This window comes from Neovison vison, chromosome 1, assembly GCF_020171115.1.
Source record: "Neovison vison isolate M4711 chromosome 1, ASM_NN_V1, whole genome shotgun sequence".
Lineage (NCBI taxonomy): Eukaryota > Metazoa > Chordata > Mammalia > Carnivora > Mustelidae > Neogale > Neogale vison.
In genome coordinates, this window is record NC_058091.1 from 155,727,897 (window position 1) to 155,744,819 (window position 16,923).

The following is a 16,923-nucleotide window of genomic DNA, read 5'->3' on the forward strand; positions in this document are numbered from 1 at the left end:
AAATAAAAATAAAATAAAAAAAAACCATGAAGACAAATCGATAACAGAGCAATTTGAAATCTTTAGGATGCAGCAAAACCTGTTCTAAGAGAAAACTTAATAGCAATACAAGCCTGCCTGAAGAAACAAGAAAAAATGTTCTAGACTAGAACATAAAAAAATTAAATAGAGACTAAAGAAACAGTGCAAAAGATCAATGAAACCAGGAGCTGGTTCTCTGAAACTATAAACAAAATTAAAAACCCTTAGCCAGACTCATTAAGAGAGAAAGGAGACCCAGATACATGAAAATAGAAATGAAGGAGAAATAACATAAGACACCACAAAAGTACAAATGAATATAAGAGAATTTTATGAAAACGTATATGCCAACAAACTGGACAACCTATAAGAAGTAGATAAATTCTTAGAAACATAATTTTTCAAATTGAATCAGAAAGAAATAGAAAATTTGAACAGACCAATTAATGAAATGTCATCAGTAATCAAATATAATTACCAACAAATAAAAGTCAGGGCCAAATGGTTTTACAGGTGTATTCTATCAAATATTTTAAAAAGAGTACTACCGGAGGGGGGACAAGATGGCGGGGCACTAGGAAGAGGCGTCTTTTCATCTGGTACCCCAAAGTGAGCTGATTACCTACCAAAGAACTCCGATCACCCATGAAATCAGCCTGAGATCAGAATTATACACGTCTGGATCTCTACAGGGGCGGAAGACGCCAGTGAGCAGGTAAAGCAGAATGGGAACAGCGGACTGATATTGGAAGATAAACAAAAGGGGGAGGGAGCCACCAGAGGCGACCGGTGCAAAAGTAATACCCCGATACGAGCGAGAGTGCGCTGCGTCTGGGGACCAGCATTAACTTGGACACTGGTTGAAAGCACTCCAAAAGAGCAAAGGATCGCGGGGGCATATTGTGGGAATCGGGGCGGCTAGGGACAGGGGCTTAAGTCCCCGGTCCCAGACGGCCTCCCTGGCGCGGAGGCAGAGACAGTGCGGCAGAGAAACCGGCTCCTGGTCCCTAAGCCGCCAGCGCGCCCAGGGCGCGTGGGTTCTGGCTCCTGTGAGGGGATGGGAGCTGTGGCGGTCAGCAGAACGCGCGCTAGCCCTACCACAAAGCTTGAGATGCGCGCGCACGTCCCTCAAGCTCTCCTGGGTTTCTAAGGCCCGGGGGCGCTTCTTGACCCGCGCCATTGTTTCAAAGTCTAAGCCGCGCCCGCGAAACTCTTCCCCGCACAGAGGTGCGCAAAAGCCCAGCCTGTGGCTTACGGACCAGCGCCCCATTCTCAGTGCCCCAGACGCGCGCCCGACCCACAGCCGCCTCTGAAAAGAGGTGCGCGCAAGCCGGGCACTCCCAGCTCGGGCCGGCGGCAAAATCTCAGTGTGCGATCGCTGCTTGGAACCTCTCTGGTGGTCAGGAGCTCCCAGACAGCCGCCACTGCCTTGGCTTTGGGGACGAGCAAAAGATCCTGCGCCCCCAGGGTCTTTAATTTGAACCTGCACTGCCAGCGTCCAAGGGGGAATTTATTCAGATTCTGCACCCAGACTGAGGCTTCTCTCTGAGACAGAGATCAGGAAGTGTTCCAGGGTGCACCTAGACTGGACCAGAGTTGATACATCCAGCTACATCTGTTCAGTCTTCTCCCACCAAAATGACTAGGAGGAGGAATGCCCAACAGAAGAAAAATACAGAGGATGGACGTTCTGCAACAGAGCTAACGGCTATCAACATAGACAATATGTCGGAAAGAGAATTCAGGCTAACAATTATACAGGCAATAGCTAGGTTGGAGAAAGCCATGGATGACCAAACAGAATTAATTAGGGCAGAACTGAAAGCGACCAGACAGGATGTTCACAATGTTAGGGCGGAGCTTAAAGCTACCAGGGAGGAGGTCCACAATGCTCTCAATGAGTTCCAATCTAATCTAAACTCTCTCAAAGCTAGGGTAACTGAGACAGAAGATAGAATTAGTGATCTGGAAGACAAACAGATAGAGAGAAAGGATCAGGAGGAAGCCTGGAACAAACAGCTTAGATCCCACGAAAGCAGAATTAGGGAAATAAATGATGCCATGAAGCGTTCCAACGTCAGAATTATTGGAATCCCTGAAGGGTAGGAGAAAGAAAGAAGTCTAGAAGATATAGTGGAACAAGTCCTTCATGAAAACTTTCCGAATCTCGCGAATGAAACCAGCGTTCATGTATTAGAGGCTGAACGGTCTCCACCCAAGATTATGCACTCCAAAAAAAATCATGACACCTGATAGTCAAACTGAGAAATTATAATTGTAGGTATAATCTCTTGAAAGCCGCCAGGGCAAAGAGGCTCCTTACTTACAGAGGGAAGCCCATGAGAATAACGTCAGACCTGTCCACAGAGACCTGGCAAGCCAGAAGAGGCTGGCAAGATATATTCAGGGCACTAAATGAGAAGAACATGCAGCCAAGAGTACTTTATCCAGCAAGACTGACATTCAAAATGGATGGAGAGATAAAGAGTTTCCAAGACCGGCAAGGCTTAAAAGACTATGCAACCACCAAGCCGATACTGCAGGAAATATTAAGGGGGGTGCTATAAAAGAGGAAAAATCCCAAGAATAGCATTGAACAGAAATATAGAGACAGTCTACAGAAAGAAAGACTTCAAAGGTAACTCGATGTCAATAAAAACGTATCTATCAATAATCACTCTCAATGTGAATGGCCTAAATGCACCCATAAAACGGCACAGGGTTGCAGATTGGATAAAACGACAGGACCCGTCCATATGCTGTCTACAAGAGACCCATTTTGAACCTAAAGATACACGCAGACTGAAAGTGAAGGGGTGGAGAAGCATCTTTCATGCCAATGGGACTCAAAAGAAGGCTGGGGTAGCGATTCTCATATCAGATAAATTAGACTTCAAACTAAAGACTGTAGTCAGAGATACAGAAGGACACTACATAATCCTTAAAGGGACTATCCACCAAGATGATCTAACAATTGTAAATATCTATGCTCCCAATATGGGAGCAGCCAATTACTTAAGAAAACTGTTAATCAAGATAAAGAGTCATATTGATATGAATACACTAATCGTAGGAGATCTTAACACGCCTCTTTCAGAATTAGACAGATCATCGAAGCAGAAAATCAATAAAGAAACAAGAGCATTGAATGACACATTGGACCAGATGGACCTCATAGATATATACAGAACATTCCACCCTAAAACAGCAGAATACTCATTCTTCTCAAGTGCACATGGAACCTTCTCCAGAATAGACCACATACTGGGTCACAAATCAGGACTCAACCGATACCAAAAGACTGAGATTATTCCCTGCATATTCTCAGATCACAATGCTTTGAAACTGGAGCTCAATCACAAGGAAAAGTTCCGAAGGAACTCAAACACCTGGAAGCTAAAGACCACCTTGCTTAAGAATGCTTGGATCAACCAGGAGATCAAAGAAGAACTGAAACAATTCATGGAAACCAATGACAATGAAGACACTTCGGTCCAAAACCTATGGGATAAAGCAAAAGCGGTCCTAAGGGGAAAATATATAGCCATCCAAGCCTTGCTCAAAAAAATTGAAAAATCCAGAACACACCAGCTGTCTCTACACCTTAAAGAACTGGAGGATCAACAACAAATCAAACCAACTCCACACATAAGAAGGGAAATCATCAAGATTAGAGCTGAGATCAATGAGGGAGAAACCAAAGATACAGTAGAACGTATCAATGAAACTAGAAGCTGTTTTTTTGATAGAATCAATAAGATCGATAAGCCACTGGCTACACTAATCCGAAAGAAAAGAGAGAAATCCCAAATTCATAAAATGATGAATGAAAAGGGAGAGATCACAACTAACGCCAAGGAAGTAGAAACAATCATCAGAAGTTATTACGAACAGTTATATGCCAATAAGCTTAGCAACCTAGATGAAATGGATGCATTCCTGGAAAAATATAAACTACCAAAATTGAACCAGGAAGAAATCGACAACCTGAATAGACCGATATCTAATAACGAGATTGAAGCAGTGATCAAAAATCTCCCAAAAAACAAGAGCCCAGGACCTGACGGATTCCCTGGGGAATTCTACCAAACCTTCCAAGAAGAAATAACACCTATTCTCCTGAAACTGTTTCAAAAAATTGAAGCAGAAGGAAAACTTCCAGACTCTTTCTATGAAGCCAGCATTACCCTGATCCCCAAACCAGGCAAGGACCATACCAAAAAGGAGAATTTCTGACCAATATCACTGATGAATATGGATGCTAAGATTCTCAACAAGATCCTAGCCAACAGGATCCAACAACACATTAAAAAGATTATCCACCATGATCAGGTGGGATTCATCCCTGGGCTACAAGGATGGTTCAACATTCGCAAATCAATCAATGTGATACAACAAATTAATATGAGAAGAGAGAAGAACCACATGGTCCTCTCAATTGATGCAGAAAAAGCATTTGACAAAATCCAACATCCGTTCCTGATTAAAACGCTTCAAAGTATAGGGATAGAGGGAACATTCCTGAACCTCATCCAATCTATCTATGAAAGACCCACAGCAAATATCATCCTCAATGGGAAAAAGCTTGCAGCCTTCCCATTGAGATCAGGAACAAGACAAGGATGCCCACTTTCACCACTCTTGTTCAACATAGTATTAGAAGTCCTAGCAACAGCAATCAGACAACAGAGAGAAATAAAAGGTATCCAAATTGGTAATGAAGAAGTCAAACTCTCTCTCTTCGCAGATGACATGATTCTTTATATGGAAAACCCAAAAGACTCCACCCCCAAACTACTAGAACTCATACAGCAATTCAGCAGCGTGGCAGGATACAAAGTCAATGTGCAGAAATCAGTGGCTTTCTTATACACTAACAATGAAAATACAGAAAGGGAAATTAGAGAATCGTTTCCATTTACTAGAGCACCAAGAACCATAAGATACCTGGGAATAAACCTAACTAAAGAGGTAAAGGATCTATACTTGAGGAACTATAGAACACTCATGAGAGAAATTGAAGAAGACACAAAAAGATGGAAGACCATTCCATGCTCTTGGATCAGAAGAATAAACTTTGTTAAAATGTCTATACTGCCTAGAGCAATCTATACTTTTAATGCCATTCCAATCAAAATTCCACCGGCATTGTTCAAAGAGCTGGAGCAAATAATCCAAAATTTGTATGGAATCAGAAGAGACCCCGAATCGCTAAGGAAATGTTGAAAAACAAAAATAAAGCTGGCGGCATCACCTTACCTGATTTCAATCTTTATTACAAAGCTGTGATCAGGGGGACAAGATGGCGGGGTACTAGGAAGAGGCGTCTTTTCAGCTGGTACCCCAAAGTGAGCTGATTACCTACCAAAGAACTCTGATCACCCATGAAATCAGCCTGAGATCAGAATTATACACGTCTGGATCTCTACAGGGGCAGAAGACGCCAGTGAGCAGGTAAAGCGGAATGGGAACAGCGGACTGATATCGGAAGATAAACAAAAGGGGGAGGGAGCCACCAGAGGCGACCAGTGCGAAAGTAATACCCCGATACGAGCGAGAGTGCCCTGCGTCTGGGGACCAGCATTAACTCGGAGACTGGTTTAAAGCACTCCAAAAGAGCAAAGGATCGCGGGGGCAAATTGTGGGAATCGGGCGGCTAGGGACAGGGGCTTGAGTCCCCGGTCCCAGACGGCCTCCCCAGCGCGGAGGCAGAGAGAGTGCGGCGGAGAAACCGGCTCCTGGTCCCTAAGCCGCCAGCGTGCCCCAGAGCGCGGGGTTCCGGCTCCTGTGAGGGGATGGGAGCCGGTCTGCAGAACGCGCGCTAGCCCTACCACAAAGCTTGAGATGCGCGTGCACGTCGCTCCAGCTCTCCTGGGTTTCTAAGGCCCTGGGGCGCTTCTTGACCCGGGCCATTGTTTCAAAGTCTAAGCCGCGCGCCCGCGAAACTCTTCCCCGGACAGAGGCGCGCAAAAGCCCAGCCTGCGGCTTACGGACCAGCGCCCCGTTCTCAGTGCCCCAGACGCGCGCCCGACCCACAGCCGCCTCGGAAAAGAGGTGCGCGCAAGCCGGGCACTCCCAGCCCCGGCCAGCGGCAAAATCTCAGTGTGCGATCGCTGCTTGGAACCTCTCTGGCGGTCAGGAGCTCCCAGACAGCCGCCACTGCCTTGGCTTTGGGGACGAGCAAAAGATCCTGCGCCCCCAGGGTCTGCAACTTGGAACCTGCACTGCCAGCGTCCAAGGGGGAATTTATTCAGCTTCTGCACCCAGACTGAGGCTTCTGAGACAGAGATCAGGAAGTGTTCCAGGGTGCACCTTGACTGCACCAGAGTTGATACATCCAGCTACATCTGTTCAGTCTTCTCCCACCAAAATGACTAGGAGGAGGAATGCCCAACAGAAGAAAAATACAGAGGATGGACCTTCTGCAACAGAGCTAACGGCTATCAACATAGACAATATGTCGGAAAGAGAATTCAGGCTAACAATTATCCAGGCAATAGCTAGGTTGGAGAAAGCCATGGATGACCAAACAGAATTGATTAGAGCCGAACTGAAAGCGACCAGACAGGATGTTCACAATGTTAGGGCGGAGCTTAAAGCTACCAGGGAGGAGGTCCACAATGCTCTCAATGAGTTCCAATCCAATCTAAACTCTCTCAAAGCTAGGGTAACTGAGACAGAAGATAGAATTAGTGATCTGGAAGACAAACAGATAGAGAGAAAGGATCAGGAGGAAGCCTGGAACAAACAGCTTAGATCCCACGAAAGCAGAATTAGGGAAATAAGTGATGCCATGAAGCGTTCCAACGTCAGAATTATTGGAATTCCTGAAGGGGAGGAGAAAGAAAGAAGTCTAGAAGATGTCGTGGAACAAGTCCTTCATGAAAACTTTCCGAATCTCGCGAATGAAACCAGCGTTCATGTACTAGAGGCTGAACGGTCTCCACCCAAGATTATACACTCCAAAAAAACATCACGACACCTGATAGTCAAATTGAGAAATTATAATTGTAGGTATAATCTCTTGAAAGCTGCCAGGGCAAAGAGGCTCCTTACTTACAGAGGGAAGCCCATCAGAATAACGTCAGACCTGTCCACAGAGACCTGGCAAGCCAGAAGAGGCTGGCAAGATATATTCAGGGCACTAAATGAGAAGAACATGCAGCCAAGAATACTTTATCCAGCAAGACTGACATTCAAAATGGATGGAGAGATAAAGAGTTTCCAAGACCGGCAAGACTTAAAAGACTATGCAACCACCAAGCCGATACTGCAGGAAATATTAAGGGGGGTTCTATAAAAGAGGAAAAATCCCAAGAATAGCATTGAACAGAAATATAGAGACAGTCTACAGAAAGAAATACTTCAAAGGTAACTCGATGTCAATAAAAACGTATCTATCAATAATCACTCTCAATGTGAATGGCCTCAATGCACCCATAAAACGGCACAGGGTTGCAGATTGGATAAAACGACAGGACCCATCCATATGCTGTCTACAAGAGACCCATTTTGAACCTAAAGATACACGCAGACTGAAAGTGAAGGGGTGGAGAAGCATCTTTCATGCCAATGGGACTCAAAAGAAGGCTGGGGTAGCGATTCTCATATCAGATAAATTAGACTTCAAACTAAAGACTGTAGTCAGAGACACAGAAGGACACTACATAATCCTTAAAGGGACTATCCACCAAGATGATCTAACAATTGTAAATATCTATGCTCCCAATATGGGAGCAGCCAATTACTTAAGAAAACTGTTAATCAAGATAAAGAGTCATATTGATATGAATACACTAATCGTAGGTGATCTTAACACGCCTCTTTCAGAATTAGACAGATCATCGAAGCAGAAAATCAATAAAGAAACAAGAGCATTGAACGACACATTGGACCAGATGGACCTCATAGATATATACAGAACATTCCACCCTAAAACAGCAGAATACTCATTCTTCTCAAGTGCACACGGAACCTTCTCCAGAATAGACCACATACTGGGTCACAAATCAGGACTCAGCCGATACCAAAAGACTGAGATGATTCCCTGCATATTCTCAGATCACAATGCTTTGAAACTGGAGCTCAATCACAAGGAAAAGTTCCGAAGGAACTCAAACACCTGGAAGCTAAAGACCACCTTGCTTAAAATGCTTGGATCAACCAGGAGATCAAAGAAGAACTGAAACAATTCATGGAAACCAATGACAATGAAGACACTTCGGTCCAAAACCTATGGGATACAGCAAAGGCGGTCCTAAGGGGAAAATATATAGCCATCCAAGCCTTGCTCAAAAAAATTGAAAAATCCAGAACACACCAGCTGTCTCTACACCTTAAAGAACTGGAGGATCAACAACAAATCAAACCAACTCCACACATAAGAAGGGAAATCATCAAGATTAGAGCTGACATCAATGAGGGAGAAACCAGAGATACAGTAGAACGTATCAATGAAACTAGAAGCTGGTTTTTTGAAAGAATCAATAAGATCGATAAGCCACTGGCTACACTAATCCAAAAGAAAAGAGAGAAATCCCAAATTCATAAAATGATGAATGAAAGGGGAGAGATCACAACTAACACCAAGGAAGTAGAAACAATCATCAGAAGTTACTACGAACAGTTATATGCCAATAAGCTTAGCAACCTAGATGAAATGGATGCATTCCTGGAAAAATATAAACTACCAAAATTGAACCAGGAAGAAATCGACAACCTGAATAGACCGATATCTAATAACGAGATTGAAGCAGTGATCAAAAATCTCCCAAAAAACAAGAGCCCAGGACCTGACGGATTCCCTGGGGAATTCTACCAAACCTTCCAAGAAGAAATAACACCTATTCTCCTGAAGCTGTTTCAAAAAATTGAAGCAGAAGGAAAACTTCCAGACTCTTTCTATGAAGCCAGCATTACCCTGATCCCCAAACCAGGCAAGGACCATACCAAAAAGAGAATTTCAGACCAATATCACTGATGAATATGGATGCTAAGATTCTCAACAAGATCCTAGCCAACAGGATCCAACAACACATTAAAAAGATTATCCACCATGATCAGGTGGGATTCATCCCTGGGCTACAAGGATGGTTCAACATTCGTAAATCAATCAATGTGATACAACAAATTAATATGAGAAGAGAGAAGAACCACATGGTCCTCTCAATTGATGCAGAAAAAGCATTTGACAAAATCCAACATCCGTTCCTGATTAAAACGCTTCAAAGTATAGGGATAGAGGGAACATTCCTGAACCTCATCAAATCTATCTATGAAAGACCCACAGCAAATATCATCCTCAATGGGAAAAAGCTTGCAGCCTTCCCGTTGAGATCAGGAACAAGACAAGGATGCCCACTTTCACCACTCTTGTTCAACATAGTATTAGAAGTCCTAGCAACAGCAATCAGACAACAGAGAGAAATAAAAGGTATCCAAATTGGTAATGAAGAAGTCAAACTCTCTCTCTTCGCAGATGACATGATTCTTTATATGGAAAACCCAAAAGACTCCACCCCCAAACTACTAGAACTCATACAGCAATTCAGCAGCGTGGCAGGATACAAAGTCAATGTGCAGAAATCAGTGGCTTTCTTATACACTAACAAGGAAAATACAGAAAGGGAAATTAGAGAATCGATTCCATTTACTATAGCACCAAGAACCATAAGATACCTGGGAATAAACCTAACTAAAGAGGTAAAGGATCTATACTTGAGGAACTATAGAACACTCATGAAAGAAATTGAAGAAGACACAAAAAGATGGAAGACCATTCCATGCTCTTGGATCGGAAGAATAAACATCGTTAAAATGTCTATACTGCCTAGAGCAATCTATACTTTTAATGCCATTCCGATCAAAATTCCACCGGCATTCTTCAAAGAGCTGGAGCAAATAATCCAAAAATTTGTATGGAATCAGAAGAGACCCCGAATCGCTAAGGAAACGTTGAAAAACAAAAATAAAGCTGGCGGCATCACCTTACCTGATTTCAAGCTTTATTACAAAGCTGTGATCACCAAGACAGCATGGTACTGGCATAAAAACAGACACATAGACCAGTGGAACAGAGTAGAGAGCCCTGATATGGACCCTCAACTCTATGGTCAATTAATCTTCGACAAAACAGGAAAAAATATACAGTGGAAAAAAGACAGTCTCTTCAATAAATGGTGCTGGGAAAACTGGACAGCTATATGTAGAAGAATGAAACTCGACCATTCTCTTACACCGTACACAAAGATCAACTCAAAATGGATAAAAGACCTCAACGTGAGACAGGAATCTATCAGAATCTTAGAGGAGAACATAGGCAGTAATCTCTTCGATATCAGCCACAGCAACTTCTTTCAAGATACGTCTCCAAAGGCAAAGGAAACAAAAGCGAAAATAGACTTCTGGGACTTCATCAAAATCAAAAGCTTCTGCACAGCAAAGGAAACAGTCAAAAAAACAAAGAGGCAACCCACGGAATGGGAGAAGATATTTGCAAATGACAGTACAGACAAAAGGTTGATATCCAGGATCTATAATGAACTCCTCAAACTCAACCCACACGAAACAGACAAACACATCAAAAAATGGGCAGAAGATATGAACAGACACTTCTCCAATCAAGAAATACAAATGGCTATCAGACACATGAAAAAATGCTCATCATCATTAGCCCTCAGGGAGATTCAAATTAAAACCACATTGAGATATCACCTTACACCAGTTAGAATGGCCAAAATTAACAAAACAGGAAACAACATGTGTTGGAGAGGATGTGGAGAAAGGGGAACCCTCTTCCACTGTTGGTGGGAATGCAAGTTGGTGCAGCCTCTTTGGAGAACAGTGTGGAGATTCCTCAAGAAATTAAAAATAGAGCTTCCCTACAACCCTGCAATTGCACTCCTGGGTATTTACCCCAAAGATACAGATGTCGTGAAAAGAAGGGCCATCTGTACCCCAATGTTTATAGCAGCAATGGCCACAGTCGCCAAACTATGGAAAGAACCAAGATGCCCTTCAACGGATGAATGGATAAGGAAGATGTCGTCCATATACACTATGGAGTATTATGCCTCCATCAGAAAGGACGAATATCCAACTTTTGTAGCAACATGGACGGGACTGGAAGAGATTATGCTGAGTGAAATAAGTCAAGCAGAGAGAGTCAATTATCATATGGTTTCACTCATTTGTGGAGCATAACCAATAGCATGGAGGACAAGGGGCGTTAGAGAGTAGTAGGGAATTTGGGTAAATTGGAAGGGGAGGTGAACCATGAGAGACTATGGACTCTGAAAAACAGTCTGAGGGGTTTGAAGTGGCGGTGGGGTGGGAGGTTGGGGTACCAGGTGGTGGGTATTATAGAGGGCACAGCTTGCATGGAGCACTGGGTGTGGTGAAAAAATAATGAATACTGTTTTTCTGAAAATAAATAAATTGGGAAAAAAAAACATATTATTAGAAGTCCTAGCAACAGCAATCAGACAACAGAGAGAAATAAAAGGTATCCAAATTGGTAATGAAGAAGTCAAACTCTCTCTCTTCGCAGATGACATGATTCTTTATATGGAAAACCCAAAAGACTCCACCCTCAAACTACTAGAACTCATACAGCAATTCAGCAGCGTGGCAGGATACAAAGTCAATGTGCAGAAATCAGTGGCTTTCTTATACACTAACAAGGAAAATACAGAAAGGGAAATTAGAGAATCGATTCCATTTACTATAGCACCAAGAACCATAAGATACCTGGGAATAAACCTAACTAAAGAGGTAAAGGATCTATACTTGAGGAACTATAGAACACTCATGAAAGAAATTGAAGAAGACACAAAAAGATGGAAGACCATTCCATGCTCTTGGATCGAAAGAATAAACATCGTTAAAATGTCTATACTGCCTAGAGCAATCTATACTTTTAATGCCATTCCGATCAAAATTCCACCGGCATTCTTCAAAGAGCTGGAGCAAATAATCCAAAAATTTGTATGGAATCAGAAGAGACCCCGAATCGCTAAGGAAACGTTGAAAAACAAAAATAAAGCTGGCGGCATCACCTTACCTGATTTCAAGCTTTATTACAAAGCTGTGATCACCAAGACAGCATGGTACTGGCATAAAAACAGACACATAGACCAGTGGAACAGAGTAGAGAGCCCTGATATGGACCCTCAACTCTATGGTCAATTAATCTTCGACAAAACAGGAAAAAATATACAGTGGAAAAAAGACAGTCTCTTCAATAAATGGTGCTGGGAAAGCTGGACAGCTATATGTAGAAGAATGAAACTCGACCATTCTCTTACACCGTACACAAAGATCAACTCAAAATGGATAAAAGACCTCAACGTGAGACAGGAATCTATCAGAATCTTAGAGGAGAACATAGGCAGTAATCTCTTCGATATCAGCCACAGCAACTTCTTTCAAGATACGTCTCCAAAGGCAAAGGAAACAAAAGCGAAAATAGACTTCTGGGACTTCATCAAAATCAAAAGCTTCTGCACAGCAAAGGAAACAGTCAAAAAAACAAAGAGGCAACCCACGGAATGGGAGAAGATATTTGCAAATGACAGTACAGACAAAAGGTTGATATCCAGGATCTATAATGAACTCCTCAAACTCAACCCACACGAAACAGACAAACACATCAAAAAATGGGCAGAAGATATGAACAGACACTTCTCCAATCAAGAAATACAAATGGCTATCAGACACATGAAAAAATCCTCATCATCATTAGCCCTCAGGGAGATTCAAATTAAAACCACATTGAGATATCACCTTACACCAGTTAGAATGGCCAAAATTAACAAAACAGGAAACAACATGTGTTGGAGAGGATGTGGAGAAAGGGGAACCCTCTTACACTGTTGGTGGGAATGCAAGTTGGTGCAGCCTCTTTGGAGAACAGTGTGGAGATTCCTCAAGAAATTAAAAATAGAGCTTCCCTACGACCCTGCAATTGCACTCCTGGGTATTTACCCCAAAGATACAGATGTCGTGAAAAGAAGGGCCATCTGTACCCCAATGTTTATAGCAGCAATGGCCACAGTCGCCAAACTATGGAAAGAACCAAGATGCCCTTCAACGGATGAATGGATAAGGAAGATGTGGTCCATATACACTATGGAGTATTATGCCTCCATCAGAAAGGACGAATATCCAACTTTTGTAGCAACATGGACGGGACTGGAAGAGATTATGCTGAGTGAAATAAGTCAAGCAGAGAGAGTCAATTATCATATGGTTTCACTTATTTGTGGAGCATAACAAATAGCATGGAGGACAAGGGGCGTTAGAGAGGAGAAGGGAATTTGGGTAAATTGGAAGGGGAGGTGAACCATGAGAGACTATGGACTCTGAAAAACAGTCTGAGGGGTTTGAAGTGGCGGGGGTGTGGGAGGTTGGGGTACCAGGTGGTGGTTATTATAGAGGGCACAGCTTGCATGGAGCACTGGGTTGGTGAAAAAATAATGAATACTGTTTTTCTGAAAATAAATAAATTGGGAAAAAAAAAGAATGGCAGTGAGTAAGACAGACCAAGAGTCATTTTTCACAAATATTGATAGAACAGGCAACAGACACTAGACAATAGACAAACAATATACAGTACATGCAAGTGACATAATAATATATATATATATATATAATATATATATTAGAGGAATATAATATTCCTCTCAAACTATTCCAAACAATAGAAGAGGAAGGAAACTTCCAAATTCATTCCCTGACTCCAGCATTACTCCAATACCAAAACCAGACAAAGACACACACACACACTCATACACACACACGAAAAAAAAAAAAGAAAAGAAAAAGAAAGAGAGAACTACAGGCCAATATCCCTGATGAAGCCAAATGAAAAAATTCTCAACAAAATATTCAACAATACACTAAAAAATCACTCATCATGGTCAAGTAGGATTTATCAGGGATGCAAGAGTGCTTCAATATTTACAAAACAATATTTACAAAACAATCAATGTGATATATCACATTAATAAGAGAAAGGTTATATGATCATCTCAATACTTGTAGAAAAAATCATGTGAAAAAATACAACATCCATTCATAATAAAACCTCCCAACAAAGTGGGTTCAGAAGGAATATATTTCAATATAATGAAGGTCATATGTGGCCAAACTCACAGCTATAATCATATTCAATTGTAAAAACGGAGAACTTTTCCTCTAAGACCAGGAATAAGAAAAGATTGCCACTCCCTCCACTGTTATTCAACATGTTACTGGAAGTCCTAGCTGCAGGAATCAGACAAGAAAAAAAAAAGGAATCCAAAGTGGTAAGGAAAAAGAAAGATTTTCATTATTTGCAATCACATGATACTATAAACCCTAAAGAATACAACAAAAAAACTATTAGAACTGATCAATGAATTCAGTAAAGTTGCAGGATACAAAATTAATATACAGAAATTGGTTGCATTTCTATACACTAATAATGGAACAGAAAGAGAAATTAAGAAAATGATCCTATTTAATATATCACATGATATATATGTGGAATCTAAAAAACAAAACAAAGCAAGAAATCAATAAAAAACAGAGACACAATCTGAGGGGTTTGAAGTGGCGGGGGGGTGGGAGGTTGGGGTACCAGGTGGTGGGTATTATAGAGGGCACGGCTTGCATGGAGCACTGGGTATGGTGAAAAAATAATGAATAATGTTTTTCTGAAAATAAATAAATTGAAAAAAAACAGAGACAGAATCATAAATACAGGGAACAAACTGGTGGTTCCATGAACAAAATGGAGACAAATGGAGATGGAGACAAATGAGAAAGCAAAATAGGTGAAGGGGATAACTTGTGGTTATAAAATAAATTAGTGATGAGGACAAAAAGTACAGCATAGAGAATATAGTCAATAAAATTGACTAAAACATGTTCTGGACCTCTTCCCTTCTATTTTTCCCTTGGGTTTTGTTTTTTGTTTGTTTGTTTGTTTGTTTGTTTGTTTTTCCCTGACTCCTTCACCACTCATACTTTCACTTCACTAAGTACTTGATCCCACGTCACTCAAGAGGCATTTGAGGAACACTTGGACAAGAAAGCAGATTTTACTGTCAACTCCAGTTTTATTATGTCACTTGCATGTACTGTATATTGTTTGTCTATTGTCTAGTGTCTGTTGCCTGTTCTATCAATATTTGTGAAAAATGACTCTTGGTCTGTCTTACTCACTGCCACTGTCAGCAACTACAAGTGAGCCTCCAGCATGCCCAGAAATAAAGGAGCCAAAATATGTCTGTTGAACAAGTAGGGAGTAGCAGAAGCCAAACTGCTGAGGTAGAGTAAGAAGGAGAGGATATGGAGACATTGAAGACAGGGCTTTCCAAGGAAAGAGATGCAGTGATATCTGAGGATGGGTTGATGGGACAGGTAGAAGGATATCACAGTGTTGTGAACCTATGCAGGTTGTAATGATGAATTAATGTATTATTCCTCATCAAAGACCCTTTCTATTATATTTGTCTTGGTGCTGATATGGTTGGTATTCATATCAGTAATGTCAATGAAGACATTTACAGTTTGCTTGTTGTAGGTAGAGATAACATTGACAGAATCACAATTCAAAAATGCCTAAGCAATCTGTCCAAAAAAAGATAAGATTGTGAGGCCCAGACAGGGATGTAGATGCCCCCTAGAAAACCTGACAGCAAGACTCATGACTCAGTATTGCACTAGTGTTAAGGCAACAGGCAGGGGGTTACACTGGGCTGTGTCTTCATGGGTTCCACTGCCTTCTATCCAAGTGTCCTTAGGAAAAGGTCTTAAGCTCTCTTGGCCTCATTTGTTCCTATTTGAGTTAGAGACACTAATATCTACTTGGCATGATTTTTATGAGGTCAGCTGAGATAATCCATGTAAAATGATCATGGAAAAGGCATGATACATGTTTAAGTACATGATTGTCAGTAGATATTTTGTGTGTCATAATGAGAAATACATTTAGTCTTTGTCCCCAGTTCCTACACAGAGCTTCTAAAACCCTTGAAATGTCCTAAGTGAAGCAGCCTCTTTTCCTATTCAAAGGAGCCCTTTCTGATCACAGGTAAGTTTGTAGTAATGAGGTGACTGAAGGTGGGTCCCACAGATAGCCTTGGGATGGGGCTGGTCACCAGAATGATCAGGCGATTGGTGAGGTGGAACTTTCAGCCCATCCACCAACCCTGAGGAGGCAGAAAGAAGGAAGGATGATCAAACTCTATAAAATAATCTCTTAAACAATGAGGTTTGGTGACCTTATGGGTTGGTGAATGCATCCGTTGCTGGGAGAGTGAAATGCCCCAACTACATGGGGACAAGTGTCCCTGTGCTCCAGACCCTTCTCGACTTCACCCTGTATCACTGTTCATATGTATTTTTTATAATATCTTTTATAATAAATGTAACTGTAAGTTGTGTTTCCCTGATTTCTGTGAGGGGTCCTAGCAAACTTTAAAACCTGAGGAGGGGGGTGTAAAACCCCCCAGGTCATAAAGAAAGAAGTGCAAGTAACCTGTGCCACTACTTGCATTGATATCTGATATTGCCAGTGTGGGAACATGTAGGACAAGGTTCTTAACCTGTGGGGTCCGCACTACCTCTGAGTAGTTAGTGTCAAAACTGAATTGACCTGTACGGCACCTAGTTGGAAGTCTGCAGAGATTTGGTTGTTAATGTTAGAAAACACATCAGAATTTCACATTATTATTTACTACAGAATTCCAATATGAACTTGTGATCTGATGTGACTACCAGAAACACAAGGAAATCAGAGGCTCCCTCTGTGACAGTTACAGGGCCCTGCCACAGGAGGTGAAAATTCCACCATACATCTCTAGGAGTATCAGGTTCAGGTCTGGGCAATGTACTTCAAATAGGGACACGAACAGC

General features: G+C 41.8%; 1 protein-coding gene across 2 annotated transcripts in view; it reads right to left on the bottom strand.

Moving 5' to 3' along the window:
* Positions 1-16,923, bottom strand: part of NLRP3 (NLR family pyrin domain containing 3) — a 66,295-nt gene that overhangs the window by 34,402 nt on the left and 14,970 nt on the right. The gene's annotated exons all lie outside the window — the stretch shown is intronic.